Below are 13,973 nucleotides of genomic sequence, written 5' to 3'. Positions count from 1 at the left end.
ATTTTCAGAGAAACAGAATGAAATCTAGTGATTTATTGCTTTGCAGGGTAAGAAAAAGAAATCCGTCTTCCTTTGAATGATGTTATTTCTTCTTACCCCGTCGGCAAATAATTATTTCCTTGAAATAATGAATGATTATTGTATGTCATTCTGCTTCTTAAATAAATATGTAAATGTATTTTGTTTTAAGTTGTGATGTTTAATTATTTATACTGGAAAATACTTTTTTTCTGCATAATTGGGATGTTTCCACATGAAGCCCAATTTTTAGGATACCTTCCAGAAGATGTTTACAGTGTGGGCTGTATATAGCTTGCATTGCACTGATCTTGAAACTTTCATTAACATAAAAAAAAAATGACTGACATGCTTTATCTCTGAAACCTGCAGCAAAGAGCGAACTGAACTTGTTATGTGAAACATGACAGGCTTGCAGTTATTCTCAATGCCTTGAGAAAGATTACATATCCGAGTGTGATCAAAGTGACCTTGAAACAAGACTAGTGAATCCAGTTCATAGACAAATGTCACGATTATGGACCTGTGTCAAGAGTGTCACTTTTGTGTGAACTTTTCTCCCCACATTTACACAAATTTAGAAGGGTTAACAAGCTTTACCAGCAGATGTCATTCAGTTCTTGGTAATAAACAAGCCCCTTCACCTCAGCGCGCGCACAAACCTAATTCAAGGAGGAGAGCGAGTTTAATTGAGCATTTAGTAAGCTACTTTCTGCATTTCATTTGCACACAAGTCAAGAACTTCTAAAACATCACTGTCGATCAGCATAGACCCCACAGGCCTGCACTGGAGTGTAAAACACACCCATGTTCGCCCACCAAAAAACACAGCATTTTATTAGCACTTCCCAGACAAATCCATCCATATCATCCCATTATAATTGTTGTTGGAAACAAGAGCGGAAGATTAGATGATCTTTGGAAAGGTCGAACTCTCTCCTCCGGGTGTTGAGAACAGGTCAATTCCAGAGACAAACCCCAGTAAAATAAGCTCTCTTTATTAAGGCCGAAGCCGTGTTCCTTCCCCACTGCCATTAAACACACATTAATCATGCTTACTTCAGCCCAGGATACTTTAACACAGCCCAGCCATCATTAATAACGCTCCATCCAGTCCCGCGTTGACATTTCCTTTAATTATCTCCGTAATTTATTCATGTACTGTATCGGTGGCGCTTGTTGTGTGAAGCTGCCTGCGAGGAATATTTTGCTCAAGCCTCTTCAAGACACAGGATTAACTATGCTAATGAGGAAGCTGGGAGGCATGACTGCTATTTGTGCGTGTTAAGCCGGGAAGCCATTAGGCCCCCGATTTACACGTGCCAATTGAAACTAGTTTGACTGTTACCGTGTCAGAAATATTTTGAGCATTATATCTGTGTGGCTGGGAAGTCATTTTTGGTCAGACATTTCGTTTTTTTTAAGTTTCCATTCTTGGTTATTACCACAGCCTTTGTGCAGTAGAAGCAATGGTGACATTTTTCCTCCATTCTGTCACATGACGGAGTTTTGAGTTGCTTGCCACTGCCGACTCTGGCTTGCTTGGTTGGGGACACTTTATATTCAACAGTATTATTGATCTTACTGTACTGACGCTGATTATGATAACTAACCTGAGCTGAACGATGACATATATTTTTGCAGAACTGCTTTATAGATAAATAGATATAATTGATGATCTTTACAATGGAACTGCATCAACACAAACTGACTTCAGCTGAACAACCGCCAAAATGCATAATTTTCCTGCTATCACTGTGGCAAGCTGCTTTTAAACAACCTGTATTGTATAAAGTGCTATATAAATAAAGGTGACTTGACTGAATTTACATCTAGATAATTACAGCTAAATAATGTACAGTACTTAGCAGATTTTTCTTTGATGTAAAATTGTCTACACTATTATTATTTTAATATAGAGCACATAGCACCCTGTGTTTTACAGAAGACATGTATAAGTAGGCCACTTTTACAGCAGTTAATTCTAGTCCTCTAATTTGATTTCATGATGGTGGGGATTTTCAGTAGTCTTTCACTAAGTTACATTGCTTCTCCTGTAGGTGGTGAAAAGTGAATGCCTTTATGAGTGAATCATTGAATCATTCACTCACTCAAAGATGCTGATTGATCAGGAACAAACACCACTTTTGCTGCAGTGGCCGAAATCGAATATGTCCCTACATAGTATGCAAAAAACAGTAGTATTTCCAAATGCATAGTATTCGAAACACAGTAGGTGAACATTTGAAATCACTTTACTATCCCTTGAGGCCACAGTGGAGGAGTTGTGAATAGTGGTGAAGCGACGCAACTGACACCAAAGGTTTAATTCTTACGACAATTTTTCACTACATTATGGAGCCATAGGCCATAGGGTCTGTGAGGAGGACCTGTCTGGTTCTTGTGGTCTCTGCTGAGGATCTATCATGTCGACGATGTCTTCACAGAGGATTGTCTAGTAGACACGTCCTCTGCTGACATTCAGGGCTGTGTTGTGGTCATGTGTAGGTGCAGGTCCTCCATCTGATCTGGATATGGACTGGATCCAGGATAAGGATAAGACAGACAAATATTGGCTTAGATGTACATCGGGTATTGTGGGAAGTGTTCCTGGTTCCGGTTGACCTAATTTATGCAGCCTAACAATCATTTAACAGTTTTGAATAATAGAAATTGATAATGTGTTATGTGTATGTCAGGTTAAAGAGATGTGTTTTTAGTCTAGATTTAAACTGACAGGGTGTATCTGCTTCCCGAAACAAGGCTAGGAAGACAACAAATAAAGATAAAAAAGAGATAATAAATAGAATAAAAATTCCAAATAACTGTCTCCCAAATTATGTACAGTAATCTTTGCACTTTATACTGCACTTTATGTACTCAGCCATCTATAGTTAAGCATTTGGGTGTAGAGATTCTGGAGTCTCCCAGGTGGGCATCTTCAACCTCACAGTTGAAAAGCCTGTGAAAAGCCTGAAAAGCCAAAATGTGGTAGAATAGTGAGGAATTAAGTAAACATAAACATCTAGTATAAATTGCAACAACAGTACCTTAATCACTTGCATGTGCAACAACACCTGCAATGTGGAGGGGGATTATTTTCTCTAAAGATTAATGGTTTTCGCATACACAAGCACAACCAATGACATCGCTACAAAATACAGCAACAACTACAACATTCTGTTGTTCAATCCCATCAAATCCAGTTCGCAGCAATGCGTGCCAAGTGCCACAATCACTGGAATGGAGCTCAGCTTAGTCTATGTGTAATTACCCTCTCTTGCCTTTAGCTTAAGTTTACTTACGTGCTGTCAAGAGAAGCATATCTATGAAGGCAATAACAGCTCCTGGCAAGACTGTCAAACCATCTGGCGTAGAGAACAGGGTGACAAAAACAAATGCAGACAGGGACTTGGTCTTCATCCAGTTTGGAAGGGAATGGAGAGAAACCTCCGCGCTCCAGGCAAAGCTTACTCAGCATCACTAAAGGAAATTCACGTAAGGTCATCACTGCGCAATCCTGTCCATACATCTCATTTTTATTCTTTGCCTCTTAGGTTATGACCACAGGAGAACCATTTCTCGTGGAACCCACAAAGCACTGCGGTGACTATCTATTTGTACTCGCCGAAGGCGGATATGTATACTGAAAATGGTTTTAGATGCTAATTTCCGTTCTGAATCGCTGTTTGACTGTAGTCGTATTCCTTCCACAGACGGGTTTGCCTAATGGAAAACATCATGCATCATATTTAGTACAGTGTGAATATATTCCTAAATTCCAGTCTCTTGCTTTATCACCCTTCTTTATTTTCACAGTAAAAGATATAGCCTAGCTCATTTTCTCGGGGGCGTAATGCGCATTCAATCTGAAGAATCCGGATGAACGCCCCCCCCCCCCCCCCCCCATCTCACTTCCTACCCTATTAAAAATGACAGCAATTTAATAACGTTCCCAATGCGAAGTCATAGGTACAACTTTCGGCTTTAAGTGCCGATATAATACACATTCATAAACAAACGAGCAAGACACTTTACACACTGTAGACGTGTTGCAATTTAAAACTCCCGTCACAGCACTCTGCCTTTGCCTTGAGGCTATAAGCTCTTAAATGAAAATATGCTCTCAAGACGAAGCTGTTTTTCCCTAGTAAAACATCTGATATTCCCCTAAATGAAGGAATAAACAAACAAATAAATAAGTATGTGAAAATATATTCCCACTCAATAAGCACTGAGAAACTTTTTTATGCCTCTCCTTGTCAGTTCGAGGCCCATGCTCCTCACAGGATTTGTCTCTTATGGAGAATTTACCTCTGCAGTGTGAGCCTTATTTCCTCTGGGTGCCCTAACCCTCTCCTTAGTTCATTATCCTGCCTGCTGCTAGTCGGGCCGCATAAGACTAATGGCCCTCTCTGCCTCTTATTGCGCAGTGCTGTGCAGTGGTGGAGGGGTCTATTACGCCTGAGCAGGTTGAATTTACCTTCTCCAAGAGAGTCCATCGTGGACTTTAATGAGAGGACAGCATCCTAGACATAAATCTGTATTCAGTTTGGTCCGTGAAGTTGGCGGGATGCTGGATGACAGTCGGACCACGTGGCCCACGGAGGCGCATGACAACAATAACTTATCCCAGACAGACCGCGGCTCCGTCTGTGCTTGCGTTTCCCGTTACGGGGAGGGAAATGAGAAGGGAGCAGGTGGCGGGTCTAAACACTTCCAAATGTCAATCTGGCCTTGAGATTCACGGCGCAACATGATTGGGAGTCAGGCAAAGCTTCGTTGACTCCAGTAAATTGAGATTTAATCAAACCGCTCTTAATTGAAATCTTTTCTCCAAACACTGTTAAAGTCAGACCTGGTGTCGTGGTTTTGTAAAAAAAAAAAAACAACAACAACACACAGAAAACCAGAGCTGTTTTCTACAGTAATTGCTCAAAGTGCTTGGCTCTAACATGGTAGAAAACAAGTAGAAATGCACATCATTGTAAATTTAAGTTGTCAGTCATGCCTCAATTGTCAATATAATATAATAAAATATGATATAATATAATATAATATTTTTTTGGAAAAAAATAGAATAAATATTTTTATTTAGCATTAAATTGAGAAAAAGTGACAGTAATAACTTTTAATATGTTGAAAAAGCTTTTAATTTGATTTTATTAAAAATAAATGCTATTTTTTTTAAACTTTGTATTCATCAAAAAAGTATCATCATTTCAACATTATTTTCCAAATCACCAAATCAGCATATTAGAATGATTTCTGGAGAATTAGGTGACACTGAAGACTGGAGTAAATTGTAATAATATTTAACAAAATGACTATAATAATCACTTTTTTTTATTATAATTTTGATCAAAACGCATTGTGTCATTGTGAGCTTAAGAGACTTTTGCTAAACACATTAAAAAATCTTACCAACCCCAACCTTTAGAATGGTAGACTTTTAGATACAAAACCAGCTTTTTCATTAAAACCAGTAAATATTCAGCCTTAATTGCAACAATAAGCTTCTCATTTGAGTGTTAATGGCTGGGGGAATTGCATTAAGTCAACATGGGCGATTAAACCAACAGAAATTCTGCAATTGGGACGCTTCTAAATGTGTTCTAAAAAACACATTTAGTTGGTATAAATGCTGGTTAGGTTTGGATGCAACCAATGTTGGCAGTTATATTGCTCCTCGTGTTTTGAAATCCGCTTTTCTCTTTCTCTTATCTCGTCTGCACCTCATCCTCGATAATATCTTCCCTTGTTCACCATCTCATTTGTCAGTTATTTAACTAGGGCTCAATTATTAATCCACCTACTCATGGAGATGGATCACAGTCAAATTGTGGTCAAAAAAGCTGAATACGCATCATGGATAAATATTTGCGTATTTATCCCCCCCCCCCCCCCCCCCCCCCCCCCCCCCGCTTCACTGCTGAGGCAGGATGTTTGTGGATGCATTTCTAAACAGCGAAACAATGAGGCTGTATAGCACAACATGTAGAGACCGTAGGATCAATATGCTAATGTATTACAACAATAACAGGCCTCACAGATCGCATTCACTGGAGCTAAATCTAGCTTTGGAGTTTTTGTTTCATAAAAGCATTCACAGCTGGAAATTGTATATTGTCTGGTGCAAAAGTCTATCGCCCGCAATTTTAGTGTGATGCAACTTTGAGTAACCTGATACACACAAGATTTAATTCTAGTTGAGATTAATTACTTGAATAATCTCCATATTAAATGACCCAAGGGCTCAGTGAGAGGTGCAAGGTTGGGATACTGGTGCAAGCGTTGAGCTGCTTGAGGGTTGCATGAGGAAAGACTATATTGCATCTATTTCTCTAAAATAGTTTTGTTATTTTCTTATGTATGGTGAGCTTTTCTGGAAAGCTCTCCAAAAATAATATTTTTGCTGTCACAATGCAAGGTCCTCCTGTTATATTTTATAATTATGTGAAACATAATGGAAATACATTTGACAAAAATGGTAAGAATATTGATTTTTTTTTTGTTGTGCTATTGTAGTTTTTTTTTATCTAATAGACTTGGGGTGGGCTCTTTTGAATTGGGCCAGTAAGAAACTACCCAGAGCACCCTTGCAACTGTATAGCAACATGATAAAAATCACTTGGTCACATTACCCATTGTTCAACAAATTTTGTAGGACTAAAGCACCGTTCACACCAAGAATTATAATTATAAAGATAACCATAACGATAACTATATTTGCATCCACACCAGCGAACAATAACGGTTTGTTTATTCTAAGTTCGCGAGCTGCAGTTTCAAAGTGTGTACAACGTCATTGAACATGTTTTTGATGTTCTTATTGCATTTACGCGGCTTTAACAAGCAGATAGCCTCAGCATGCTATGTTTTGAGTAAAGCAAGTGTAATCGATCTAATAATCTTACAGTGAATTTAGCTTACGTATAGTCAATATAGTGGAATAAAAACAACACCTAGCAACTTCTAAGGAAGCAAGACAATCTTGTTGAAATGAGTGCTGGATACCTGAGGTAATACTTCTCACCATTTATTCAGAGGGTATGAACTGCGGCTGCACGATTAATCGCAATGAAACCGCACACGTTATGGCAAAGGCTGCGATTATTTAAAGCAGTACTATGCAGTTTTTTTAGCTTAACTGAACAGCTTTGGAGTTATTGGAATGGTTATATGACTCTTTTCGGGTTGAATGGTGGTCGTCTCGCCCCCTCTGGTGCCTGTGAGTGGAAAAACCGCACTTGCAACTTTGGGCCGGCGGACCGCCGTCAGGAAGTATCGCGTGATTTCAGCTCTCGCGATGTAACAAATTGCTTTACGGCACTGCACACATTACACGCATACACGCCCCCATCCAGGATCCGGCTAGCTATAAGACCAACCATCATCCCATGGCAAAGCCGGCATATAAGAAGCAGAAAGCTAGAAAAGCATTGTCGGAGGAACAGAGAAAGAGGAAACGGCAGACTGAAAGAGCGAGAGGTCAGACACGAGTAAACATCGGACCTGCGTTTTCAGAATGGCGAAAAATATGAAGAAAGCGCGGTCGGAAGAGTCTAGAAACAGGAAACGAGAATCTGACAGCGCGAGGAACCAGACAAGAGTCCCACTCAGTCAGGCTTTCACTGTTAAAGTTGATTCCTGCGATTATCGTGAGAACAGTTGTCAATATCTCACATAATTATCAGGACATAAATAAGCCTACATGTTGTAAATAGTGTAAATGAGCGCAATTTGCAAACTATTATGATAAATTGCAATAATCATGTCTAACAACATCATAACGGACATTGTTACAAAATCAGGGCTCTCAAGTGTCACGCATTGAGCGTGACAGTCACCCATTTCAGTCTTTTCTCACGCTCTCCCGCCACACATTGTATTTCTCACGCTGAAAAACTATTTGTAATATATTTAATATGCCGCAGCGCCCAAAACTCTGGCCGCGCAGCTCTCACTGTGGAACCGGCAGGAATCAAGCGCGTCTCCTCTCGTGTTGTTCGTCGAGCTACACAATAGCCGATCAGAAAATAGCACTATTGTATTTGGGTAAGATTTAACGCAATAACCAATGACGAAAAATTATTTTTGTCCTCTAAGGATCTCTAGGGATCGCTGTTTGACAAAAACAGAAATCCTGCATAGTGCCGCTTTAATGCGCAGCTTGTCAGTGCAGCACGGCTCTGTGATCAGTAGTAAATGCTGGTCCATCTGAAGGCTAGAGGGCGCTCTCACGCAGACACTCCACATATGCCCCGCAGAAGTAGACAACACGCATCAATAAACAGAAGATTGAAATGCTTTCATTGATTTTTTTTGTGATTAAATTACTTGTCAAACAGTGGTGGATTTTTCTGGACCTCTACGATTTACTTCTCTGTAAAGTACTGTATACTCCAATGAATTTCTCTGGTCCACTTCACTTCTGTGTGTATGAGTCAAATGAAATGTTTACTAATATAAGCAGAAGATGATATGGTCTTTAGGCTTGTTTGTTTTCAGTTTGAATGTGATGAAAGGAAGGAAAAGAACAAACACAGGATTTAATTAGTTAAAGTCACACTCCCATAAAATTCCACTGTTTTTGGGTGAATCCAGGGGATCTCAACTCTGGCTCTCGAGGTCCACTTTCCTGCAGAGTTTTGCTCCAACCCTAATCAAGCACACCTGAACAAGCTAATAAAGGGCTGCAACTGAAATCGCATACAGTACTTTCCTACTTTATAGTAGGCGAAAAACAGTATGTGACAAAAGTAGTATGTCCGAATTCACAGTACTCATAAAAGAGTAGGCAAAAAGTACCCGGATGACCTCCTACTTCCAGTGAGATTCTGATACGGTGGACACTTTACTATCCCATGAGGCCACAGGGGAGGATTTATGAATAGCAGTGAAGTAACTGATGCTGGTAAGTCACATGATAATGACAACATGGTTAATGTAGTACGTCCGAATTACATTCATACTACACACACCCATACTATATAGAACTTACTTTTTTAATGGTCGTGAAGCAATTACTTATTCAAAATAAGTACCAAAGTCCCTTTAAGATAAGTCATTTCACTCAGCAGCCATCTTTCCAAAACTGTTTGCCAAGCTTATGATTAAATTTCATATTTAATATTATCAATGAAATCTGACAACAACTGTGTCATAAATTTTGTTTCTAAACGCATGAATCATGACAGAAAACAAAGTTTTTCAGACTGGATCAAGCTAATGCGCATGTGGAGTGGAAGTGCGCGTCTCCGGAGCTTCTAACGGCAGCTGCAGTGACGCGATGACTTCACCAATCAGCGATTGGCTCTTATTTAGAAGGTGGGATTTTTTCCGTCATATTGAGCGCTGCAATTTTCCCCATTCAAAACAATATGAGTGACGGGTCTTGAGTAATTCTATAGTCTTTCGTAGTACGCAGCAAAGGTCTTCTGGATTCCTAGCGTCCGCAGCTTAGGCAGCTGACTTCTTGCCTCACTGCCTTACCAGGCAATGAATTTGCAGGCAGCGTTTGACAACACAGAGGTAGGCCTACCTCATGAAACTGATTTCACACAGACTTCTGAGGGCAGTGTAATGGTATAATGATCTAACAAAATAGCGTGTGCTGTATTTAATGAATTTTTAATGACTAGATTAATAATTTCTCACTAAAAAGTACATCAAAATTGGAAAAAGCTGGTCAAAAACACATTTACACACAAACTGATCACCAACCATCTTTATTTTTTTAGCTCAACTGTCACTGAATGGAAAGCTCAGGATTGTGGGATATCAAAGGCAGCGAAGGATACATCTATGCTGCCTTCAAAAAATAGGGTATCTCAGGATTCGGACGTTGATGCCTTCTTTGCAATGCATCCTTCGAAAGCATCATTTTTAAGCTTTTGGACGCAGCCCCAGAAAGGTAGTTGAGTTTAATCAATGTTGGAGCAAAACTCTGCAGGAATGTGGATCTCAAGGGCCAGAGTTGAGATGCCTCGCCTTATTCAAACCAAGGAATATTCTATACTTAAAGTTATTCTTTATGTAACGAATCTTTTGTTCAAGCCATAGTACATTTATTAAAGTCTCATCCAACCCACTTGACATGAAAGCAGTTTTCCTCTGAAAAGACTTCAATATCAAAAAGGCTAAACATTATCTATTTCCTATGCTGGAGCCGCCGATCATCAAATTGAGGTTACAAGGCAGCCGGAGAGCTGTCAATCATCCTGCCGCACACTTAGCCTACACATGTTCAGAGCAGCTTCATTCGCCATATTTACCAAAGGGTTGACACTAAAAGCTTTTTGACAGCACCAATGAATGGTCACATAAGATCATGAATGGCCTCCTCAATGAAGTTGTTTGCTTTATCGCAATGGTTGTTAAGGCACTGGAACACTGGAGCACCACCAACTCTGAAATCCTCATGTAAATCAGTTTATGAAAGCCATGCACAGAAAATAAAACTACTAATCTGCAATGACTGAATTTAAACGTGCTTTATCTAGTGTATCAGTGCATTAGAGAGAAGAAATAATTAATATAGGCTATGCTCGCAAGCTCTGAAATAAAGCTTTTTGTCCAATAAATAGTATATAATGCAGGATTGAAGAGATAATCATATTTGCCACCTAAACACTTGTTACCATGGTTTCTTCCCCTAAGTGCTATGAATTAAACAAATACTGAATTGTAAGTCTTTCAAGCAACAGATGGCCTGGATCAAACATTTTATTTGCAGCAAATGAAGGTTACAAGCACTTCATTACAAATACACAATAATGGAACAAGTGCCAGTGAAATTTGTGGTACTAATATAATTAATTTTCATCAGTAAAACAATCATTCTCTTTTTTTTTTTTTCAGAGAAGGTTAAGAATATTTTAGGTGAAGATATGGAGTGTTGCCATCATTACTGATGATTTTCCGGGCCTCTGATTGGTTAAAATTAGAACAAAAGAACAAATGAATTAATTAGTTGTTAAAATAATTACGAGCAGGATTGGAGGTCCTGTTCAGCAAAAAACACAATAGCGTAAAGGCAGATCATAGAGCACTCTGCGGGAGCGCTTCTGTTTCATCAGCATGCAGCTAATAAGAATGCTCTGAAGCCAGTCTTAAATGCTTCAGCGCATTGCAGAAGGAGTGGGCTGAGGTCTGCACAATGGCCAGCTTGAATGTTCATTTGCTGTACTTTAATTGTAGATTAATTATTAACACACAAAATCCTTTATTAAATAACTTGTCGGTCCTGTCTGACTATATATTTTTGTTCTGCTGTGCCGTGAATATATATACATATTTTGTTGTTGTTGTTTTGGTACGCATTCTTGAAGACAAACTAGGGGATGAAAAACATTAAGGAACCCTGAAACAAAATGTTGGGACAGTCCAAAAACACTTTAAAACATAATAATTGAAAAATGGTCATTTTGTATTGTTTTACCACTCACAATTAAATAAAAATCAACATTAAATAGAATGAAATGAAATGTCACATCTGTTTTTTTTTAAATAATTCCCTCATGTTATCTTGTCATGTGCTTTCCTTGCTTCATTTGTCTTTTTTTCTTGTGTCATGTTCTAATTGTGTTTATTACTTTTGGGTGTGTCTTGATATGTCATTAGTCCTTGTGTGTATACAGTATATACTGCATATTTTATGTTTTCATTGTGCCTTGTCTAGCTTTGTCTTTGTAACCGGCTGTTCAAGTCAAGTTCAAGTCTGCTCATGTCCTAGTTTTGTTTGTTGTGCATCTGGCTCACTGTTTGTCAATTAAACTGCACATAGGTCTTCAACTTACCTTCAGCCTTCAGCCTCAATTACATAACAACAACAACAAAAAAAAGTTAAAAAAGACAAAACAACAAGATCATTTGGGACCAAAAACAAATTATATTTGCATACTAAAACAGGGTTGAGTATATGACCAATCATTTTAAACATTGAGAAAATAGAAAAATATTTACTTTCCACCATGCTGTCATAACAGTAATAAATTAATTACCCCTTGTCAAAATTTTCAGGTTAGATAGAGTCAAGAAGACCACAATTTATAGCTGGACATGTATTGAGTAACATAGTTAACTTAGAAAATAGTATTTAAAACATCTAATAGTTTTCAAAAAGAAAAAAAAAAGAATGGAAAACCAAAGTATGCAGTATTCATTCAATAATCCTTCATATATATATATATGAATATATATATGAATATATATATATATATATATATATATATATATATATATATATATATATATATATATATATATATACACACACACATTGGGTCACTTTTTCCTCTTATATTAGGGTTCTGGATTTGCTTCAGTAATGTATATTTAATCTTCTTTCATCTAAACATATAGGCATAAGCCTGTCAAAGAGCAACTCAAAGCAAGTGAGTGCCCTCTAGTGTTATTGACAGCTCGAAATTCACAAACACATTTCCTGGAATTAAATTAGCAGCATGATGTAAGAGTGTGAGAGACTGAGATACATGACACATAAAGAGAGCAGACAGCTGTCTTGATTACTTCATTTTCATTTCAGTTCCATTCACCCCTTATCACTAACTCTTCCATTATCACCACTAGAATGGATTTTTTTAAATGAGAAAAATGTTGACAGTTTTTCTTTATAAACGAACAAGTCAAAATAACTTCCCCTCCCTCTTGCAGCTCGTCTCTTCTCTGATAACGTGTTTACTGTTGTGAGGGCGGGGCAAGCTGTCAATCACATGACATCACAGCAATGGCTAACCACAACCATCCAATGAATTCCCCATGGACATAATCAAGTCCTGCCCAACATTTTTCTTGTTTGAAAAGCCATTTCACTCAGATATGTCACAACAGAAAAAGAAAAAAAAAATAGCATATAGTCAATCATAATTAGAGGTAACCATTCAAGCCAATCAGAATTCAGTATCACATTAGCCAGTGTTGCCAACTCAGAGACTTAATCGCTAGATTTAACGACTTCAAAAAAAGCACCTAGCAAAAAATTTCAACAAAAAAAAAAAAACTTTTTGGACTGCTGGTTAACGTGTAGTCGCGGTCGGACAGAAAATAGAACAGCTTTATTGGACATTTGGCTATACAGTATGTGAACACAGATAGTCTTCTCTCACGTGAGTGTACTTTTTTCTTTCTTTTTTAATCAGAAAGGTCTATTATTATTGAGAAAAATGACTCGAGTACACTTTTAATATTACCTTGTTTATACTGTTTTCCAATGCAGTGCCTCCCCTCTGCCTCATCACAGTGCTTAAGGTTTCAAAAGCTTCAGCAGTTTTGTCTAAACCCACATTCCTTCTCTACAGGAGTGAGTGAGACGTGCCAACCGCCATCAGAGACTCTGCAGGCATCACGAGTCTCCTGACTGTGTTATCTCTAACAGCAGCCTGCTCTTACTAAAGCCGCGAGCAGTTCTACTATGTTCGAGGCGTGTGTGATTGTTGATATTGAATGGAAGTGCTGCGTCCAGGATGTGCTGTACATGCTCAAGTGCTCCCATGGTTTGTCTCTTACACTTACACTAGAGGGCAGTAGGCCTACTATATTACGGGAGGCAAAGCGTGTCATTAAAGGGATAGTTCACCCAAAAATGAAAATTCTGTCATCATTTACTCACCCTCAAGTTTTTCCAAACCTGTATGAGTTTATTTCTTCTGCTCAACACAAAAGATGATATTTTGAAGAATGGCAGTCATCAAAGTTGACAGCACCCATTGACTTCCATAGTATTTTTTCCCTACAATGAAAGTCAATAGGTACAAACATTCTTCAAATTTTTTTAGTTCAACAGAAGAAAGAAACTCATACAGGTTCGGAACAACATGCAAAGAAAGTACACGCATACACTTTTTTTGGGGATTTCTAGGCGTTTTATTTCGAGTCGTTTTTTTTTTTTTTTATCTTGATTTCTTACAACTTGTGTGCTTTTTCTGGGTGAA

This window comes from Siphateles boraxobius, unplaced genomic scaffold (assembly GCF_051911475.1).
Source record: "Siphateles boraxobius isolate OS27281-9 unplaced genomic scaffold, OSU_SipBor_1 68, whole genome shotgun sequence".
Classification (NCBI taxonomy): Eukaryota; Metazoa; Chordata; class Actinopteri; order Cypriniformes; family Leuciscidae; genus Siphateles; species Siphateles boraxobius.
The sequence above is the reverse complement of the archived record's forward strand: the minus strand, read 5'-3'. Positions refer to the sequence as shown.